Source organism: Pleurodeles waltl, chromosome 1_1 (genome assembly GCF_031143425.1).
Source record: "Pleurodeles waltl isolate 20211129_DDA chromosome 1_1, aPleWal1.hap1.20221129, whole genome shotgun sequence".
In the NCBI taxonomy this organism is placed as follows: Eukaryota; Metazoa; Chordata; class Amphibia; order Caudata; family Salamandridae; genus Pleurodeles; species Pleurodeles waltl.
In genome coordinates, this window is record NC_090436.1 from 873,262,515 (window position 1) to 873,285,519 (window position 23,005).

Sequence of the window (23,005 nt, forward strand, 5' to 3'; positions counted from 1 at the left end):
CACCTACCTTGTGTGTATGTGTCCATACTAGGAGGTGTCCTTTCATGCCCAAAGGGGATCATCACCTCAACACAGGCCCCTTGCAGCATGATGCTGATGTGTCAGCATAGGCACATGGCAACACAATGTGCAGCAACCCAAGTGGTGAGAGCCCCATCTGTTGTGTGCAAGTTACATTAGTACCCTTTTCCAGTGGTACAGGCAGGCCTTTCCCAGCCCTTGGTGCCCCCTCTGCACAATATGCCTGGTCCGTGTTGCCCATTGTGAGTCCTAAATGGCTAGATGGTACTATTGACACAGTGAAGGTAGTGAGGTGAAGGTAGTGAAGTGGTCTGTAAATGAAGGGGTTGATGGGGGTCAGTGGGCATTTCATGCATTTGAAGTTTCACCATTAGTGTGCCCCCATGCAACCCATTAGCATACATACAGTGCATCCAAAGAGCCTCCCCCTTATGTCATTTGTGGTTACCACGTTTCCCCCACTGCACCTTACCCGGTGTTTTTTGTAGCTTCTCAAAAGATGCAGTGTCCTGTCCCTGGACTCCTTCCACTACCTCATCTGGGATGACTGCTGCCACCATCTCCTCCAGCTGCTTCTGGAGTGTGGGGCTTCCACCTCCCATCTGCAGTGCTGCCTTTCTTTTGCTGGCCAGTTTCTCTTTAGTTCTGTGCTTGCAATCATGTCAGCACTTCTTACAATCCATCATGGTTCTTCTGACCTATGCCACACTGTTGACTTTATCTTCTGTGGTCTGCCATTTGGCCTCCTTCCTACCTATTGACAACTTAGAGGTGTCAAAGAGCTGGTGTTGGTGCTCTGTCACCTCTGTGATCAGAATTTTATTTTCCTCCTGGCTATACCTGCATTTCCTCTTCCTTTTCCCCTTCTCCTGTGACTCTGCATGGGCCTCCTGGCTGGTACCTGGCTCAATTCTCTCTGGGGTCTCTACTGTCCAGATGTCTCAATTTTATTATTAGCAGGCTTCTGTTCGGCATTTTCACTGACTTTTTCTGGACACTTTTAGCAAAACAATGACACTGTACCAATTTGCGTCACATAACGTGCGGCAAATTAAGTTAGTGCCACTTTTCTGGCAATATCGCCATTTACTTTTGCGACACATCGCTTACGTTTGCGTAATTTTTTGTAGCATTAAACTTTCCTTACAGCCATGAAGTGCTGTATTATGGAACTTGCATGGAGCAAAAAAATGTTGTAGTGCAGCATTCATTTTTTTTTTATGCAAAACTGCGCTAGTTCAGTTTTGTGCCATTTCTTATAAATCTGGGCTCATATTTGATAACCTATTTGCAAAGTTGTGTTCATGGGGTGGGGCGAGGGAGTGGGGCATTTGTTTCCCAAGAAAATCAACTTGATTCTTATGCCCTTTGAGGTCAAATGGTCAATTTTCAGCACTATGTACAGGCTCTGTGTGGCTTGTTCATATCATAGAAAGAAAGCTATTATTAGATTTATGTACTTCCAGTTTCTTGGTTAGTCATAAAAATGTATATTTTCCTTCCTTGATCTGTCGTACAAATCATTGATTTTCTATTGTGCATCCAGATGTCCAGACCTGGGTCATTTACTTTGTTGAGGTGGATCTCTACTGTAGTTAGTCATTGTTCTGTGCTATCTAATGTGTTGCTGAACCCTGCCACTTTGGCTTGCAGTAATTTGATTTCTGATGTAAGGTATTGAATTTTGAAAATCATTGATGTCAGTCATGTGCCCAGTGTGGATATTTCTTTTAGGATTGTGTCTATCATAGTCTCCTGCACTTTGTGCAGTTGATGATGTCCCTGTGGCCTTGGTTCTGTTCACCTCCTCTGACTAGCTGTTTCGAACTCTTTCCACTCAACATTTTTGGCTGGCTTGTCGGGTTAGGTGTAGTGATTATCAGTAGGGAAATGTTCTCCTCTTCCTCCTTCTCCTCCTTCTCCTGTAAAGTCAGGGTCATGGTTTGTGGCGAATCTCGTCTTCTGGTAATCCAGAACTCCTTTTTCTCTATTGAGTACACTAAAAATAAGTAAAATAATGAATACAAATAATGGATGAAACAAGCTCTTTCTTAAATCACTATTACAATTTCACATTGTTTTGCTATTAATCTATGCATGCTTCACTTTACGCTTTCCATATTTGTTGCTCATTTAGACGACATTACAATACATATTTCATAAAAATACAAAAAAATAAAAATTAATGAAAGTTCAGTATATACAACAACATCAATTTTTGTTTAAGAAATGTGTATTTTAATATAAAAGTGTTGGACATTCAAAAGCCCAACATGGGAGAAGAACCACCATAAATGTGCACAAACAGTTAGTCACTTTCGTACCAACAGGTCCTCTAAATATATTAGTATTAGTCATGAACTATAGCAACTTTCCGGGTATGCTGCAGCTAACAACACCAAGTCCAAGTTCTGTACTTTGACATACACCATATGTGTCAGGTCTCTTTAATGAAACTCATTTACACTGGTATCACCCCATGAATGAGAGGAAGTACACCACTATTTGTTTGGTAATCATTCCACCAATGGTCAGGCAACTTGCACTGGTGATATCGCTATAACCTGAATCCCAACAACACTCCCAGTTACCCACCTATGACTTGTTAGTGCCCCAGTAAATAACAGAATGACATGGCCTATGGAGGTTTAAGCTGCAATATAACTAAGTTTGCAACTAACATAGCATTGCCAATCTTTATTTTTGTAAAAGTTGTGACGAGCAAACATCAATATCTGTAAAACATACATGTTCATGTATTTATCATTATAATTAGGATATTAAAAATATACCTGTCTATATTCAAAATAAATATGAAACTCAGGAGCATTTTTGTAGTAATGTAAGAATATATATTCTGAAACGAAATGTAATGATTAGCAGAATAATACCTAATAAAATATACCTCTATAGAGAATGCAAACAACTGCCATTTTCTTTACAGTCACTTACCATCCGGAATTCCTATTACTATCAACTCAACTTGCTGACACGTCACCAACATCATACTGGGGGTTCCCACTGCTAATCATCATTGCAGATTAAAAGAATGTTTCTATGCAGGGCAATGTTGTGAAGCATACATCATAACACAACAATCTTCCAGACTTTGCTAGGAGAGTTGAGGAGAGCCCCTGGTCTTATCTCAGCACCTAAACAAGGCCTTCAGCAGCCTAAATGCCTGCTCCACATGACCTCTCGTTCACACTTGCAACTAACTGAAGCAGACTTTCTTTGCCATTACTGGTTTTCTTAATTGTGTTAAAAGCCATGTACAACTTAGATACACTGAGTCGCCTGAAAATTATAAAAAATCAAACATAAATGAAATTATGTTTGGATAGGTTGAACTTTTCTATAAAAATTCCATCAACATCATGTTTAAAACTTACCAACAAGTCAGGTCCACCTCAGTGCAAGGTCTGCCATCTGTTGTTATATGCAACTGTTGAGTGGCATTATTGAGAAGTGGGTGGAACTGATAATCTTGCCCAGATACTGGTGATGTAGAGGTCTGCTATGCAAGCCACCTGCACATTGAGGGAGTGAAAATGCTTCCTATTATGGTGGATTTGCTCCTGGTCATAAGGTGGAAGCAGTGCAAGGTGGGTTCCATCTATCTATCCAACCACATGTAGTATGCCTACCGGTTCACAGAACTTAGCCTTGATATTGTTCGATGTGGCATTATTAATTAGAAATTGGGTGTAGTCCTTCATACTATTATACTATGTAGCATAATATCCAGGACCTGGTTGAGGACAGCTGAAAAAGTTGGCTGAGACATCCTACTGGAATCACTAACTGTGTACTGTAAGGGGTCAGTAGCACAGACATGCAATACTGTCATAATCTTCACAATATTGTGTGTAGCAGTCTGAATTCTGATGTCTGGCAAAAGGTCAGATTGAAATCATTGTGCCAAAGCCTCACTGGCATGATGGTTTAACCTGTACTTCTTAATGATGTGTCTCTTATGCATAGTTTCTAGATCTGGACAGGTTTTGGACACACATGCATACATTGACTTATTCTTCTGGTCTTGCCAGTGCTTATTGATTGACTTATCCACAACTTATAAGTGCAATGTGTTAATGTTATAGGTTCACAAGAGTGTGATGAAATGTTTTAAAATTATATATTTAGGCATCTGTGTAAATTTGAAGAACTTACACAGCGTTCCTTACATACTGATTTTTTTATTGATTCTTAATTAATGAAATTATTTGAAAGTAAGCAATTACATACATAATTTTTAAACATGATACAAATAATGTATGAATTCCCAAAATGTGCAGGTTTTTTTCTAACAATTTTTGAGAAGTCTCAAAAAGTTGCCATATATTACATGTCAGGTGGTGTAAGTCTATTTTTTATAATGGGGACATTCTAGTTGTTATTGATGAAAGCAACATCACAGGTGCTTCCGTCAACAGCTTACTACCTGTCAGCCATTTTATGAAGCATACTCTATGCTGACAATGTTGCTTATGATGGCAGACCAAACCTGGCGGATTCCTGACTTATCTGTCATCAGCAACAATCTAATAAGTGCTGCCTGTACCTAGCTTTGCAGGAGGCTGCTGTCCTGCATTGGTTATAATGATCCATGATTGATGGAATCCATCATCTGCTTTGTAAGCGTCCACTAATGGAAATTCGGTTGCACTAGCATATGTGTTTATTCAGCCCAATATGCTGCTTCTCTCCTTACCATCACCTGTAGCAGACCTGTTCTATTGTTACTGCTCAATTACTTCTGCTAGGACCTACCAGGGCTGTAGGTGGAGATGCCAGGATCTTCAAATTCACATCCTTATAGAGGGGGCCCTGACCAACTACAGCTAGGTATATAGGTCAGCAGAGATTCAGGTGAGCTAAATACAAAATAGTAATTAAAATTGTATTTCTTTTGTTATTATGGATATTGGGAATGATTGGACACTGTGACCCAAATGTATTACATGTTACAACAACCATATTAAAATTGTACCACTATGATCAACCACTATGTGCTTTACACACAAACTACTCCTAAACAAATGCATCTCTGTACCTTCTGTGTCTAATATTTAAGTTTATGACATTCCTGTAATTAGTGATATTAAACACACAGGCCCATATTTATACTTTTTTAGCGCTGCATTTGCGTTGCTTTTTGACGCAAAAGTGGCACAAACTTACAAAATACAATTGTATTTTGTAAGTTTGTGCCGCCTTTGTGTCAAAAAATGACGCAAATACGGCGCTAAAAAAGTATAAATATGGGCCACAGTGCCTTTGGTGATTGCCCAGCTTTCACAAGTAAAAGCTAAAGCCTGACCAAGAATGTACACATATGTATATTTAGGTAACAAAGATCCATCTGGAACAGTGTACTGACCCTAATTTATATTTTTTTGACAATGGTATGTCGGGATTTGGTACCTAATGCACTCTACAACTGTTAATCATTGCACAATAAACACACATTTTTAACTGTGAGTCACAGTGCTTAACTAGATAGGTACGTTGTGATCAAAATCAAATCTGTCAGATGTTGATCAGGTCAGGCAAACCCTTCCTTTAACATGGGGAAGCTTTGTCATCGACCAGAGCAACAACAACCTGAGAAACAAATTGAATAATGTCCATGGTGTCACAAAGCGTGCCCTTTTTCCATTGAATGTTGCTTTAGTGCCATTATTAATTTAGGACATGACACTATCTGTGCCAAGAGAGGACCTGAATGTGGAGGCTAGTTTTCCAACAGACACCAATGGGAACTGTGCTTTTTGATATTTCACAGTACATGGGACTCTAAAGTTGGCATTGATAATGTTTTTTGTTGACCATGACATTTGGAAAGGTGTACCCTCTATATAAAACACAAAGACCATGAGTTTCTCTTTGTCAGAAAGTTACTTTTATCACAATGTGACATGTAGCCCATACTCAAAATTACAAGACAAATACTATATAATGCACTTCTAATAAGGTGGTCATTCCATCTATCACATTATCATTGAGTAAACTGTCCAAAAAAAATAAATGAGCCTCACCGTATGACTCAACACTGAATAATGGGCAGATAAAAAGAACCATACACATATAACAAACATACAAAAAAGCCCAAAAATTGGTCCTGAGTTTGAGTTTGTTTAATATCCAACTCCCTCACAATGTAACGAATATCCTATGCGCCTTATTTCAAATAACATGATATATAATGCACTTTTAATAAGGCAGACAGTATGAATATCACATTTGTGATGGATTATGTCATCCACCAATATCAAAATGAGGCCCCTTGCATGTTATATAAAATTCATTTTAAGTAATCATGTTATAAACAATGTGATATTCACCATAACATGATTATAAACAGCATTTTTTAATTACTTATCTCCCTTTGTGTAGGTCAACCCTCATCAGAAGAAAAAGATCTGGCAGGTCATTGCGAGGCAACTGCTTCAGCAAAGAGTCTTCTGGTGCTGTAGCATCCACTGCCGGAAATGTTAGGGTAGAGCTTCGATGGTGGACTCACTTCATTACTCTTCCCCACTTTGAAAGGTTCTTCCAGTAGTCCATCAGGAGAAGTGGATGCAGTGGTCACTGACACCCATGATGAGGCGCATTCAGGAAGTGGACTACACTGACTTGGATGTGGAATGAAAAGTCATGGAGAAGCAACAAGGGGGTAAGTTTACTTAAATGAAAAAATATGTATGTTGCTCTTAACCCTTTCTTACACATTTCAGGTTGCAATAGTACTTCACAAACGTCAATGATATATTGATGCCATAGGTTAATTCTGGGGATGGTATATCCATTACATTAGTCTCTAAATAAGCCTAAAAACTGTACATCATGCCCTTTGTGTCTCCACAAGTTGTCAGTGATCCAACTAACAATGTTTTAATACATTTGTGTCTTTAGCTTTGCATTATAGATGTATGGACATCAATATGTATAATAACCATATTTATGCATACCCTATATAAGAAGCATGTTTTTAATAATGAAGGCTCCGATTTATTACTGTGTTCTGAAATGTGATCGATATCACATCTGCCCTCTTACACCTTCATTAGAATATAACTCACATGTAATATGGCAAATGAAAAATCTCTCACTGTTGTGACAGATGCACCAAACTATAAATCAGGCACATAGACAATGTCTCTGTAACATTGCAGATGGGTTATTTCTTGCATTACAGACAGCGTATACCCTCACAAACCGTAAACCTGCTTTTTATCAAGTGGTTCATGACACTCACATTCCTGTGGTGCACATAAAAAACATTGGACATACTCACATCTGTATTAAACATGATGTGTTGGCAGTACTGTGCTTTTAATAATGTTCTGTGACTTTGATATTATACCTTGGCCATTACTTTAATCTATATTTTGTATTGTACATCCAGGTCTTGGGAAAGTGTATGAACACACTGTTGTCACAAAGGTGGCCCAGGCCTTCAATCTTACACAGGATTTGTTTGTGGTTAAGTCCATATAGTCCTGAAAGTGTGATAGTAGTACTTTACAAATGTGAATGCGAGGCATGAGCTACAAGTCTACACCATGTGCGGGATATTTTTGTCAACAATATAAGACAACCATATCCACCTGATTTTAATTTTGGCAATTGGAGTACTCCTTCAAAAATGTGCCTGAACACATGTCCACCATTTTTCAATTGCCCTAAACCAGATCATACTTGTCATGTGTTGGCCAAATATATGTCACATTTGTGACGGGATGTCCACCCCATTAAGCTCTATAGCTGTGACACCCTGTGGTTGAGACTGGTAACCAATTGTGCATACTTAGGACATGTTTACCTTACTTGGAATCAGTTAATTAACACATATTGTGCATGATTTTGAGTTTTGCAGATGTGTAGTCTGTCACAAAATTGGCAGACTTCCCACCCGCCGTGTAATAAGTGCTATATTATATAATACAGTTGTCTAAAGCACAGAATATTCATGACATTGATGGAGAGCAACTAGCCTATCACAATCAAAATAAGGCTCTTTGTGATGTCAAGTTGTGATGCCCTTTCTTAAGATTAGTAACTGCAAATGATTAAATTGCGGACCTCTTTGTGTGTGCCTTTTGTTATTTACCCCCGTATTATGTAAGTGGTGGGTGCATATGTCTTCTTTTTGCTTCCTCAGGCACAAGCAAGGAAAATGCTGGCTACACTTTGGGGCACCAACAGGAGGGCCACTGGGAATTGGAAGGTGGAGTCACAGTCACTGAGGGGCCTAGTGGCACTGAGGGCAATGGGGCTGATAAGAGGCCACTACAATATCTGAATCTGAGGCCTCTGACTCTGGTCTGTCCCTTGTGATTTTAGCCAAAACATCACAGGCCACTACATGTTTTCCTGTTGCCACCACCACTACCGTTAGCACTAGTACCTCCCTCACTCCAATACCTCAAGTACCAAGCCAACACCCAATCCATAAAGGGACTAGAGTCTTCTATACTCCAGGCACCTCTCACTCTGCCCACGATCCACCAACACTGGTTTCAGAGGAGGCACCAGAGATTCTTATGAACCTCTCAGTGGGTCAGACAGAATTGTTGCCCAATAGAAACGTGTTATGCCGATTTACTTAACTTAATTTCAGTAATTTCACATTACCCATGTTTTGCAAATTTACCGAAGTTACTCTGTTACGTTACGTTGCACAACTATAAAGCAAACAACAGAGCACAAACAGTTGTTGTTTTTCAGGGTACTTTAGTTTTTTTACATTTTGTTTAGCAAGTAATGCACCCTCCCATCCAAAGTGGATGCAAGAATGCATTCTATGCTAAAATTCAGCATCAAATGCCAGTTTTGCATTTTTAATATTTTTTCTTAAATTTTGCATAATTACACAAAAGGAAATGAAGTCAATTTCATACACTTTTAATTTCTGCATGCCTCCTAGTGTATCAATCAGCATCTGTCTCAATTGATTAACATCCTAGGTGACACACACTCTGCCCTGCCAGTCACACAAAGAGTTCAAATCTCTGCTAGTACCTCTTCTGACACCGGTTTTCAGTACACTGTCCCCTATTCCTCCTTTTGCCACATTCCAACCAAATAGCCCATTTCGCCACCTGACTCCCCATTCAAAGTCCTGACCCTGTTACAAAACCAACCCCAATTTCTCCTGCTGACTTAATTCCTCCACCTTGCTCCAATATTCAACCTGTCCCTAAATCACCTCATAACCCAAAAGACTCTTGTCCCTGAAATCCTTGATTCCTGTATGCATGTCTCCCAGGAAACCACTAGCCCTACTCCCACCCAGCAAACAAAATCCTCAACATCCCACCTGATCCAAAAAAGTGGGTGCCTGGACATTAACTGGCTCCTAGAGGATGGAGAGCTCTTAGGGGGGACACTACTGCTAAAAAGTAGAAGCAAGCTAAAGGCTTGGAGCCTACATATACATATAAGACGACTGTCACAAGGCCCTGTTTTACCTTCCCCAGACTTTGATTTCCAGTAATTTTTTGTTGAAACACTTTTATGAACCCAGAAGATGAAGATTTTTGTTGTTCTATTTTATTTGAATTTATATTTAAAAAATATACTTGAATCTCTTGTTTTACTTGTTTACATGTAGATATAGTGAAATTATAGACATGGAAAAGGGTAAAGCATGTGCCATTTTGCTTGCATATTCCAATATGTGGCTTATGTTAACCATTAACTTCCATTTCCAGGTACTGTGATTACCTATGCTTTACACTGTGGGAGATGCAGTTCCCATTGTGTTAACTAAACTGGGGGTGTTGTGAGTGCCTAGTGTGTTTGGCATTGAGATTAGGAGTGTGACTACATTTTTGTCTATTATTTTTGTATTGAAATGTAGAAATACCTTCATATACTGAGAGTCACATATAGTCATTATATACACATACAATTAGCTTAAGTATGTGAGAATAATGTCATGTTAGTGTGTTGTTGGATAATATGTGTCCCATTTAAAGAGAACACAACATGATTGGATTATGGAAATATTTACTTTTAATAAAGTTGGATCAATGGTAGGCTCAGAATATTTCTGTGACTATGGAGATATTTGTGTACATATAATTTGTGCAAAACACATAAACATCATAGTTATAGAGTGTTAGCATTAGGTTTGCCTGAGCATATAGATTTAGAAACAAATTGCATTCACTTACATACTACTAGTGTGGAAGTAGTATAATTATATTAGGTGAGTATTTAATATGAGTATGTACTGTGAGGCATGTGGCCAGACAGGGATACAGGGTACATCGCTGTTAGATACGGGTTGATGTACATAACGTTTATTTCAGTGCCATTGATGGTTAACATAGAACATTTAAAACATTTTTAAAGTTGTACTTACCATGGATTTTGTGTCCATTATGGTGTTATCCATCCACTACTGCCAGATTGAGTTCTGGAACTTGGGATAGAAGGGACATATTGATAGAGTAGGTTTTGTAATTGTTGTGGTCAGGATTCCTTCAACATAGGTATAGAGGTTTAACCGTTTTGTTTCCATTGAGAGAAATTAATTTCTAAATACTGTGGATGGAGTGGTGACTTTCTGTCTCTCCCTCTGTCATATTAGAGAGTACAGAAAATGTGGTAGATACGGCGGATGGTTGACAGACTTTGGTCCATACCCTAAAAATGAAGGAAAGACATTCATGGTATTGGATGGGTAGACAGATGTTTTCTGATGGCCCATCTACATCCACATAACTCTAAATTAGACCCTCTATCCACCCACAGAAATTGTGTTGTTGATTGAATGAACTGTTAGCCCTGCTCAAACAACAGCCACAGTCCTTCTCAGGGTGAGCCATTAAAGTCACTAATAACCTGTGCTGAACTCTCTGCTAGCTTGGCACCAAGCAGTCAGACTTAACTTAGAGGTAATGTGTTAAGCCTTCATGAAGCACACTGTTGGAAATGACCCTTTCTGCAGGGAAACTCCGAGACCTTTTAGCTTTCTCCTCTTATTTTTCTGATCCTCCTTTTATTGGTTTTAGGACTCTGGACACTTTACCACTGCTAATAGGTATTAAAGTACATGTGCTGTCTTCCACTAAATCTTGGTATGATTGGCTTATACCTGTTTGGCATATTTAATGTACTTAGAAGTCCCTTGTAAAGTGAAATACCATATACCCAGGACTTGTAAATTAAATGCTACTAGTGGGCCTGCACCGCAGATTGCGCCACCCACTGAAGTAGCTTTTCAAACCTGCCTCAGGCCTGCCACTGCAGTGCCTGCCACATTGACTTGCCATTTCAAACTACTTGCAAGGGACTAATCCACACTTTCACTATACCTAAGTCACCCCTAGGTAGCCCTAAGGCCAACGTGCTGTGTAGGTAAAAGGTAAGACATGCACTTTTATGTTTTACATGTCCTAGCAGTGACAAACAACCTATTTAATTTATTACTACTATGAGGGCTGCTCCTCTCATATGTTAGCATTGGGAATTCCTTTATGTATGTCTAAGTGATCATTTCTGATCTGGAAGGAGTGGCGTAGGCATGTTTGGTATATTTGAAATGGTAGTAAGAAATCCTGCTTACTAATGTAGTTGGATTTTCAACTACTATTTTAGAAATGCCACTTTTAAAAAGTGGGCATTTCTCTGTGTTTATAACTCTAATGTTTTGCAGCCTGACTCCAAACCACAGCTAGGGCAGAGTGACAGGTACACTTTGCACGTACTTTGGAGACAGCCACAACACAGGAGGGTCTGGGTGCATCTGTATATTGATAGCCTTCCTGGGCTGGGAAAGTGGGAGGCCGGCACACTCAACTGTCAATAGGATGTGCCTCTGCCTCACACAATGGGCTGATTTACTCCCTACCGATGTCAGGACCAGGGCTAGGTTGAAATGGGTCATGTTACACTTGAAAGGGTTCATTTGAAGTTACACCTTGAACAAAGCCATGGTTGAGCATAAGCACTGGGGCCGTGACCCCATGATTTTAGAGCACGTTTCGAACTGGGACTGAACTTCAGTCAGAAGGACTGCTGAGATGCACAAAAGACTCATCTGGACTGCTCTTCTGCTGTTGCACAGGTGCCTACTGTTTGCTGGGTGGCATAAAGAACTCACTGGATTGCTTTTCTGTTTGTTGCCCTTCTACCACCTGCTCCCTGACTCTCAATTGCATTAGACGCTGGGTTGCAGGGGAGAACCTCCATATAGCCTACTTGCTTCTTTGTGCTGGTCTGTCTGCTTCTTCATATCCCACACTTGCTTCCCAATCAGCTCAGTGCAGGAGCAGTGCTGTTTCCTAGTCCTTGGCTTGTTCAACCTAGCGCATGGTGAGTGGTTTGCTTCTTCTTAGTGCATGAGTGCTGCTTTCTTTTTAATTTCTTATAGCGTGAGGAGCTCTTTCCCTTTTATTTCCTTAGCATGTGGTGAGCACTTTCCCCATCTCTTGCAACAGTGGGAGTCCCCAGTGATTGGGGTTCCCACAACACATCTCGAGTTGTCATGCCCAGAAGCAACCAATAGATTTGTGAGGTGGTGCCTGATCGGCCAAGGACATTGTATAAGGAGCCACTCAGCAGGTTGCTTTCTTTCAAACCTACCGGCTGTTGTGGAAAGAAGCACCCCATGGACTACAGGACAGATTGCACTGGGCTGTCTCCCTGAAGATCAAGAAGCCTGCTGCTGCAGATAGCCTCACTGGCTGAAGTCTGTCATTGCAGCCGCATTGGATCACTGACACTGTGTATACCGCTCAGACAGCGAGCACTCCACCAGCGACGCGTACCCCTCAGAAGCCGGCAGGTAATCCTTCTACCAGGACTGACTCCTTGTTAGAAATGGGGTCTTTGCTTTGCAGTCAGGTTACCCCCTGTCCAAGCAGTGACCCTCACTAGTCAGGGTAAAAGAGAATCACCCTCAGCTAACCCCTGCTTGCCCTCTTTGTAGCTTGGCACAAGCAGTAGGCTTACCTTCAGAGTGCTAGGTGTAAAGTATTTGTACCAACACACACAGTAACTTAATGAAACTACTACAAAATGAAACAACACAGGTTTAGAAAAACAGAGAATATTTATCTAAACAAAACAAGAACAAAACGACTAAAATCCACAATACACAAGTCAAGTTATCAATTAAATGTAAAAAGAGTCTTCATGTAGTTTTAAACACACACTAACACTGTTAGCGTGAAAATGTACCTTGGGTGCGTCATAAATAACCCTGCATGGGCGAGTGTGTGTCAAAAAGGGCTTGCGATGCGTTGATTTCAATCACGAGCGAGACCTTGCGTTGTTTCTCCTTTCGTCAGGTGGGGGCACAACGTTTCTTCTCTCCACAGGAGAGCAATGCATCGATCCGGTCAGCACTCTCGGGTCCAGGCAGGCCTTGCATTGTTATTACACGCCCGAGGTGTTTGCGTTGGTAATCCAGCCGCACGATGATCTGAAAACCATACAACGCGGGTTGCGGTCTCACCAGCTACCGTCAGCTTTGCTGCATGTCATTTCTCCTGCTCCATGCGTCGATTCTTCGGTCACGTTGCAGGCAAGTGTCGATTTTCAGCCGTGAAGCCGGCGCCATGTACATTTTTCAGCCGCAGATTGGAGTCATGCCGATCTTTTACCCGCATGGCGTTCTGTGCATAGATTTATTCCTCTTAGGCTGCCAGCTTCTCCTTTCAGGGTCCCAGGAACTGGATAAGCACCACAGGGCAGAGTAGGAGTTTCTCCAGAGACTCCAGGTGCTGGCAGAGAGAAGTCCTTGCTGTCCCTCAGACTTCAAACAACAGGAGGCAAGCTCTAAATGAAGACCTTGGAGATCTTTACAAGCAGGAAGGCACACAAAGTCCAGTCTTTGCCCTCTTACTCTGGCAGAAGCAGCAACTGCAGGATGGCTCCACAAAGCACAATCACAGGCAGGGGAGCTCTTCTTCCTCAGCTCTTCAGCTCTTCTCCAAGCAGAGGTTCCGCTTGGTTTCCAGAAGTGTTCTAAAGTCTGTGGTTTTGGGTGCCCTTCTTAAACCCAATTTCTTCTTTGAAGTAGGCCTACTTCAAAGCAAAATCTTTCTTGAATATGAAATCCTGCCTTGCCCAGGCCAGGCCCCAGACACTCACCAGGGGGTTAGAGACTGCATTGTGTGAGGGCAGGCACAGCCCTTTCAGGTGTGAGTGACCCACTCCTCCTCTCCCTCCTAGCACAGATGGTTCATCAGGATATACAGGCTACACCCCAGCTCCCTTTATGTCACTGTCTAGTGTGATGTGCATCCAGCCCTGCTGTCAAATTGACCCAGACAGGGAATCCACAAACAGGCAGAGTCACAGAAATGGTATACGCAAGAAAAAGCTCACTTTCTAAAAGTGGCATTTTCAAACACACAATCTTAAAATCAACTTCGCTAAAAGATGTATTTTTAAATTGTGAGCTCAGGGACCTCAAACTCCACGTGTCCATCCGCTCCCAAAGGGAATCTATACTTTAATAAGATTTAAAGGTAGCCCCCATGTTAACCTATGAGAGGGACAGGCCTTGCAACAGTGAAAAATTAATTTAGCAATATTTCACTGTCAGGACATATAAAACACATTACTATATGTCCTACCTGAACCATACACTGCACTCTGCCCTTGAGGCTACCTAGGGCCTACCTTAGGGGTGTCTGACATGTAAGAAAAGGGAAGGTTTAGGCTTGGGAAGTGGGCACACTTGTCAAGTTGAATTAACAGTTAAAACTGCACACACAGACACTGCAATGGCAGGTCTGAGACATGATTACAGAGCTACTTATGTGGGTGGCACAACCAGTGCTGCAGGCCCACTACTAGCATTTGATTTACATGCCCTGGGCACCTCTAGTGTACTGTACTAGGGACTTACTAATAAATCCAATATGACAATCATGGATAAACCAATTACATACACATTTTGTAAAGGAGCACTTGCACTTTAGCACTGGTTAGCAGTGGTAAAGTTCCCAGAGTAAAAACAACAGCACAATTAGAGTCCAGCACACATCAACAACCTGGGAAACAGAAGCTAAAAGTTAAGTGAGTCCACGCCAAGGATGAAGAGTCTAACACTCCTGATAACTTGTCTTTTTAGCAGTTGCACCACGCGCTCACAGGCAGCAGCTCCTTTGCCATCCTGCATGGGTGGGGGTCCCAAGGAGGGTCTCTCTATGATACACTACTAGGAGCGTACCCTCCATCCACGCTTCTTACCTGGGGTAGGACCCAGGGGCTGTGTTCACTGGGGTTTGAAGGATCACTACAACGATCCCTAAAAGAGGGGAGGGGTCACTTCCTTAATGAGGTACATTTTACCATATTTCCAGCAAAAGATGCGCAGGTGTCCCTTTGGCCTCAGATTCCTACATTGCCGGGGGAACGTCTTGTATACCAGCAAAGGAAGCACCAGTATCATGCATCATGTGTTATAATAATGTTTAGCATTGTATGTGTTTTACTAGGATTGCTCATGCCCTGATAATATGCTGTATGTCAATGGTTATTATTGCAATATTCAAAGTAACAAGTATCACCTTTGAATAAATATTTTACTCGCACAGTACATTTGACTCATTCTGTTTGTCCTGATGATATATATAGATAATACAGAAGCATTTTTTATATAATTGCACGTGGAGTCTCTTTTTGTGGTGTATTTATTGTGTCACTGGGGTGAGTGTGTTGCGCAAACGCTTAACGCTTAACGCAGGACTTCTGGAGCTAAGCCTGTCTGCTCTGCGCCAAGCTACCTGGGGATGAGCAGAGATTATCTTTAGTGTGTAACTTGCTTTCCCTGACTAAAGTGGTGGGTTCTGCCTTGCTTAGGTGCATACCCTAGCTACCCAGAAACCCCCATTTCTAACATACACAAACAGTAATAAAGTAAAAACACAATACAAGAAAAATCCCACACCAATTTGGGAAATAAAGTACATTTAAATAAATTACTTGACATCTAAACAACAACAAAAAATCCAATCAGTAGAACTGGAGTTAAGCATTTTTTTTAAAGTTTAAGGTAAAAACTAGTGACTAAAAGATCACAGCTCCAACTGCAGCATCCTAGTCGCGGGAGACTGGGTCAAAGTAAAAAAACACAGCCCACCTGTCAAGCACTAACCTATTTGTCCTACTGACACACAATGTTGACCAAGCTGCTTGTTCCCTATTCCACCTAAACGTTGCATGTCTCACACTTAAATACAGATGATCTGCACCACAACATCCTGAGGGAAAGGGGATGGATGAGAGAAGGAGAGGCACTGGAGGCGCAGGGCTGGATCCGGACGCCAAGCGATGGTTCTTGAAGAGCCGGTCTTTCCTATGATAAATTACACATCGGTCAAATAACTAATATCTCATAACCAATGCATACTCTACTGTTAAACTATGAGGTGCAAGCTAGATGTACCTGTTGGAGTCCCTTTTCCCACTTTTGATGGCTCTCACTCTTTCTAGGAATTTTCAGAAACGATGTAGATTACCTGTAATAATATAAGAGCCTTGAACCTCATATACTGTCCATAACTTCTCCCACTATGATCCCAGATTAGTCCCTCATCACCTCAGTTAAGCCTACCTAGATGTTCCTTGACATTCAGTGGATATCATGCATGTTTCACCTTGATGATATTTCCCAAGATGCTGACTCACAGACATATACATAGGCAACAATAATAAGAACAAACTCTCTGGGAATTCGATTATCCAGATATTCACCGGTTAATCATTCTAATGTGCTAGTACTGCGAGGAATTCATTTCAATGTTAAAATCAATGATTAAGGTTCATGTTGTATTACTACAAAAATATAGGGCTAATCAATAGCATTCAACTTCATGAACAACCGACCTATCACTGTTACATCACAGCGTAATTTTGAGCATGGCAAAGTAAGCTTCAACTTTGTTTAAGCGCCAAACACAGAATGTTCAGAATCACCGGCAACAATTTGAAATAATGCAAATGCCACTTTGAACTCAGTGATAATAACCATATTCACAGTACATCGTATCACCAACAACAATAGTAATGTCACATTAAACTCAGCGACAATAAACGTGTACACAGTATTTCGTTTTCATAATAATTGTTCAATAGAAATTCCTTTCTGTGGTATAATGCAAGCAACTACAAGAAGTGTTATAGCATGACTAGTCGTGAACATCCCAATGATTATAAAACCCCAAAATGTGCCCTTTTAGGCACATCACATCCTGGAAAATTTGCTTAGCAAGTTTCAAGTAAGCAAGTATCAGGTTTTAGCAATAATTGTTCTTAAATCGTGTGCAATGCTTTACCACCTTTTTAAGGGTTAACTCCCTCGGTCTCTTCTTTTTCCAGAAGCGGCCTCCAAGATGCTGGACAGAACAGAATGTGAAGATCAAAAGTGGAGGAGCAGAAATTTCTTCTCTGCAACTAGTGACCTTTACAGTAAGCAATTCATTCAGGCTGGGTGTGGTTTAATTACTTGCTGCATCCAGCCACAACCAGTCTGAGTCATAGGGAGCCACACTCAGTCTGAATCATGGGGATGCTGGAGGCTAGTGCAACACAAGTTCCCAAACAAGCATTGGTCTCTAACAAGCATTAGTTCCAACAAGCATTGGTCTCTGCAAACATGCATTGGTCTCTGGAAACAAGCATTGGTCAAAGGCAAATGATCAACTCAGATGTTTTTTTACTGGGGCATATCCGGGTTTGCAGGCCCGATACAACCACGATGGAGCACGAGTCAGATACAAGGAGTGGATTGGGCCAGGTTGACACTTACCTTTGAACTTAGAAGAAATTTCAAGAACAATGTTCTAAGAAGGTAGAAGTTCAGTGGGACAAGGCTGCAGGCAGTGTCTGAGGGGGAGGCGTTGTCAGCGAGCCACGGGACAATGTCACAATGAAGATTTCCACGTTTAGACTCAGGCACTCATTTGGAACATAGCAGGATAGCCGCCGCCGACCATGCTGACAGTCGACCGCCAGTGGTGGCATCCCGCCGTATTCTGACACATGGAGCCTTACCGCCATTGTTGGCGGTGAGGCCCGCCATGCGCCATGCTGGCGGTTGGTGGCGGGGGTGGATGGTGCTCCACCCTCACCGCCACGTCAGTCCATACCCCAGCGCGCCTATAATGATGGCAGTTATAGGTGTGGCGGTGTATGGAGACGCAGCAACGCTGGTGGAGCAGCATCCAAGGAGCCCGTTCCCTAACAGAGAAGCACAATGGAGCAGGTAAGTGCTGCCCGAGAGGGAAGGGGGCGGTTGTGTGTGAGTGTGTGAGGGCATGGGGGTGTGTGTGAGTGTTTGTGAAGGGGATGTGTGTCTGATTATATGAATGCGTGTGTGCCTGTAGGTATATGGGTGCATGAGGTTGTGGGGGGTTGGGGTTTGGGGGGCCCTGCACATAGGGGAGGTGGGGGATGGTGAGGGGGGAGGTGGGAGGCCTACTAGAAGATTTGGGGGAGGAGGGTTGGGGGTCAGTTCTCAGGGTTCAGGGTGGGGGTTGGGGGCAGTTTTAGGGATTGGGGGGGTGGGTGGAGGTAGTGGCAAGGGGGGTGCCTAGCGTGTCACATAAAGGTGACGGGAATGAGAATTCCTGTCACCCGTATGCTTTCCACCAGGGATTCCCTGAAAGGGTATCCCGATAGGAAATATCTGGTGGAAATGGGATCATAATCCTACCGCCGGTTCGGCCTCCACCGCTGGGTCAAATGTGCCTACCGTCGGCCTGGCGGTCGATTCTGGCCTGTCAGTGGGTGGTAGTGAACTGGCTGCTTTGCAGGCAGTTTAAAACTGTGTTCAGAATATGGGGGTCTGGACCGCCATACCGTTGGCATGATGACCACCATAGTCTGTTTTTTTGGAAGAAGAAAACCTCCTGCAGGATAAGGCTGGAGGCTGTAGCCAATGAGGCCTCCATGAGACCAGATATCCCTTCTGGAAAGTACTGCTGAACAGGATTTGCTGCTGAGAAGAACATAGTAGGAGCAGCCATGAAGTCAGGCTGACTGGCAATAGACCTAGGGTGGATAGACGAGGAGGTTCGGCCTTCTCACCTCTCAGTTCTTTGTGCAGTTTTTAGCCAAGAATGTCCCAGGATTTGGCTTTTGGCTATCTGGGCACCTTTAGCACCACTCACAAAGGTCCAGGAAGGGGGAGGCCCCAATTAGAGGGTTGCGACTCACTCAAGCTGTGTCCTGGTGCAGGTTAAAGATGATTGGAGCTTTTTCTGTCCCTGAGGCTATGATCAGGAGGCCACCCAACTAGGCCTTGGAGTCCTTCCGGTAGTCCTGAGCTAAGGCAGTGGCACAGGGCTCAAGCAGCAGGGCAGGCCTCTGAAGGTTCAAGGCAGGCTTCAGGCAGCAGAGCAGTCCTTCCACATGCAGCAAAGCAGTCATCTGAAGTACACAGTAGGACACAGCAGCAGGCAGTCCCCTAAGAGCCCTTCCACAGGCCCAGAAATTAAACTGAAGAGTGGGTTTGTGGGCCATATGTTTATACCTGGTACCTTCTTTGAAATAAGAGAATTTTCTACAGAATTCCCTTTGAAGTGATTGAAATTTCCTGGCTCCCCTGTCCTGACTCCAGCCTGGTTGAATGAACATACAGGAGTGACAAGTCCTTTATATGAAGGCAGGGCACAGCCTAATGGTTTTCAAGTGGAGCAGTGCCCCGCTCCTCCCCATCCTGGCAGTGGTGTCCCATCCAGGAACAACTAATCCCTCTATTGTGTGGCTGCCTCAGAGGAAAAAACAAAGCCCAGCTGCCAACTACACCAAGTGGTGTGCCCCTGAAACAGGCTGCAGGCACCAAATAGCTAAAGCAGGAAAATGGCATCTTTGAAAAAAGTGGCATTTTCAGAACCGTAACTTAAAATCCAAATCTACAATCAAGTAGGGTTTTTACTTACAATTTCTCAGACACCAAATATGAAATGTTTACCTATTCCCAATCAAATGTTAGCACTTATTAAATGGAAACAAATGTTATCCTATGGGCGATGTGAGCCACACAGTAGTGAAAAAACAAATTGATGTGTTTTTTACTACCAGGACTTGTAAACTCATGTACGTGTCCAATCTTTTAATTACAATGCATCCTGACCTTTGGACTACCTCGGGCTTAGCATAGGAGTGAGTTGTATGTATATAAAACAGTGGGGTTTGGACTTGGCAAGGGGTTGAATTTGCCAAGTCAAATAGCCAGCGTAAATCTGCTTACAGGCTACAATGGCAGTCCTGGAACATGTTTTAAGGGGCTACTTAACAGGGTGAGACAATAAGTGCTGCAGGCCCGCTAGTAGCATTCAATTTAGTGGCTCTGTGTATTTGGTACACCACTTTACTAGGGACTTATAAGTAAATTAAATATGCCAATCAGGTGTAAGCCAATGTTGCCATGCTTTAAAGAGTGAGCACAGTCACTTTACAACTGGTTACAAGTGGTAAAAGGCACAAAGTCCTAATGCCAGTAAACACAAATTCAGAAAAATAGGAGGGTGAAGGCAAAAGGTTTGTGCATAGACTATCCTAAGGCTCACAGGTAAGTCACATGTTTTCTTTTTTTTTGAATATGCTACTAATACTTTATTGTGTGCTCAATAAAGGCTGTGTTGATGGTTTTCTTGTAGTGTGAATGGTCCTGGATAAAACTGTTAGCCATTACACTGGAAATGCTCTAGCCATCAACCCAGACTGATTATCTTTGCTAATGCTTCCTTAAGTCATGTATGTAACCCACCTCAGAAGTAGTTATTGTTTACATTGGTCCTGCAAGACCTAAACTTTAGCGCTCTCATTGCATGCTGCCAGGATTAGGGGATCCTCATCATCCGAACCATCTTCATCTATTTCATATAGTAGAACTTTCCTGGTTGCAATTTTGGCCAACAATGATTTAGCAGCATGTCTCTGGGTTATACTACTTAAATGTCATACATAGACACTGGAATTTAGGGATGTTGCTACAGCACCCCCATAGTTAACTATGCTAGAGTTTAGAAAGTGAATGAGCAAATATGATGCCTTTACATTGTAGGTTTATCTTGTCACATTTGCATTGCATTCAGAGACAAAGGCTACATGTCAGGGTATATCTTCTGACAAACTGCTGCTTATACAGAACTGGTGATTTATTGTATTTCTCTGGTTACAAAGTGAGAGGATTTTGTAAAAGTGACCTAAGTGACAGTCTTGCTGGGGCACAGGAAGTGAAAGGAAAGACAGTAAGATATCAATCGTTTTCTAACATACACCATTTTAATACCTGTAAATTAAATCTACTCATATTTCAAAATATATTAGGCAACAACAAATGAAGCACTTTTTGAAATTCTGAAGCTTGAGATTTTAATACAATTAAAACAAATCAAGACACTTGGGTGGTCATTATGTACATGGCTGTAAACACCGCACCACCGGCGTGGCGGTAACTACTGCCAATAGGCTGGCCGTCCGGACCTCCAAATAATGAAGCACATGAGAAACAGGCAGCGGGCCATCCACCCACTGCCATCTTTGTAGTCCCGACGAGAACGGAGGAGGCCGCCCAGAGGCCGGCGGAAAGGCCCTACCCGCCCATCAAATAATGAAACACCAGACCGCCATCAGATCCGGGGCGGGAACCACAGGCAGGCAAAGTGTGGCAGAAACAAACAATATAAAACGAAACACTCACCGGAGGCACACAGAAAATGCCGACGCAGACATGGAGTGAGAGTTGCAAATAATGCCAGTGCTGCTCCTTGCCATATTCCTCCAGGACCGTGATCGATGATGAAGAAGACGACAGTAAGTAGCGCAGTCTAGTACACATGGGAAGAAAGGGCACAGTTACACACCCACCCACCCTGCAATGCACTTCCAACCCCTCCCACATCCCAAGCCAAATGTACCATAACAAAATGTACTTACCAGACACAAGCCAACAAAGACTTGCACCAAAGAACACACATGTGCACACCACACCCATACAGTGAGACGCGAACAACGTCACTATATTGTGCTAACAGCACTACTGGGCACTGACATTTTTTGATAAATCAAAACTAATGTCAAAATAAGGCCATTGGCCAGTCCATCTGTAAGTCCCTGAAGGGCCAATATAGCTCAAACTTGACTCTCAAGTGTGCAAAGGGTACTCTACTGGAAAGGGGCATCAATGGGGCAGCCAAGCACCTCAGGGAACAGGGGCAGGGGTGGCGGGGGTGGGGACTTAAGTCTGGCAAGTAGGGCTTGGGCTTACGTTTGGGAGGTGAAGGGGGATCAGGCTTGCCCTTGGAAGGAGGGGGAGTGGGCTTGGACCGGGGGTTGGCAGAGGGACCTGGGGTAACATGGGGCTTCTTCCTCCCTGGTGAAGAGGCTCTGGAATGGGAAGGTGGGACTGGAGCGGACTTGGAAGAGCAAGGAGTGGACTGGGCAAGGACATGGGCACCTTTAGGGACAAGAAGGGGTGGGCCAGTGGGTTCAGACAGGTCAGCACGGGAGAGAAAAAGCTTCTTAGGTGCAGTTGGAGTGGATTTAGAGGCAGGTCTGAAAGTGGAGGTTGAGGGAGTGCTCGTATCAGGTGTAGGTGTGCCCGACGTGGATGCAGGTGCCTGTAAAGTATGCTTATGTGTGGTGGATGTGTGTGGTGTGGATGTCTGCGAATGTCTGAGTGTTTTGGGAGGAGGGGGTGAACACAGTGGGAGAAGACAGGCTGCCAGTGTACATGGATGTTGTCTGGATGTCTGCAGGTCTAGTGAGTGTGCTGCAAGTGTCTGTCAATGTAGTCGTGGTGAGTGCAGGTGTTGTGTCTGGGGTGCATGACTGGATGTCAGCTGTTGTGGTGACTGCCTGGATGGTGGCAGCAGCAGTGACTGAGGGTGCAGTGCATGTGGGTGTGTATGGTGAGGTGACAGACAGGGTGGTGGGGGAGGTCAACACACTGGGAGATGTGGATGTCGTTGTGTGTGCTTTTGTATGTTGGGTGTGTGCCTGCCTG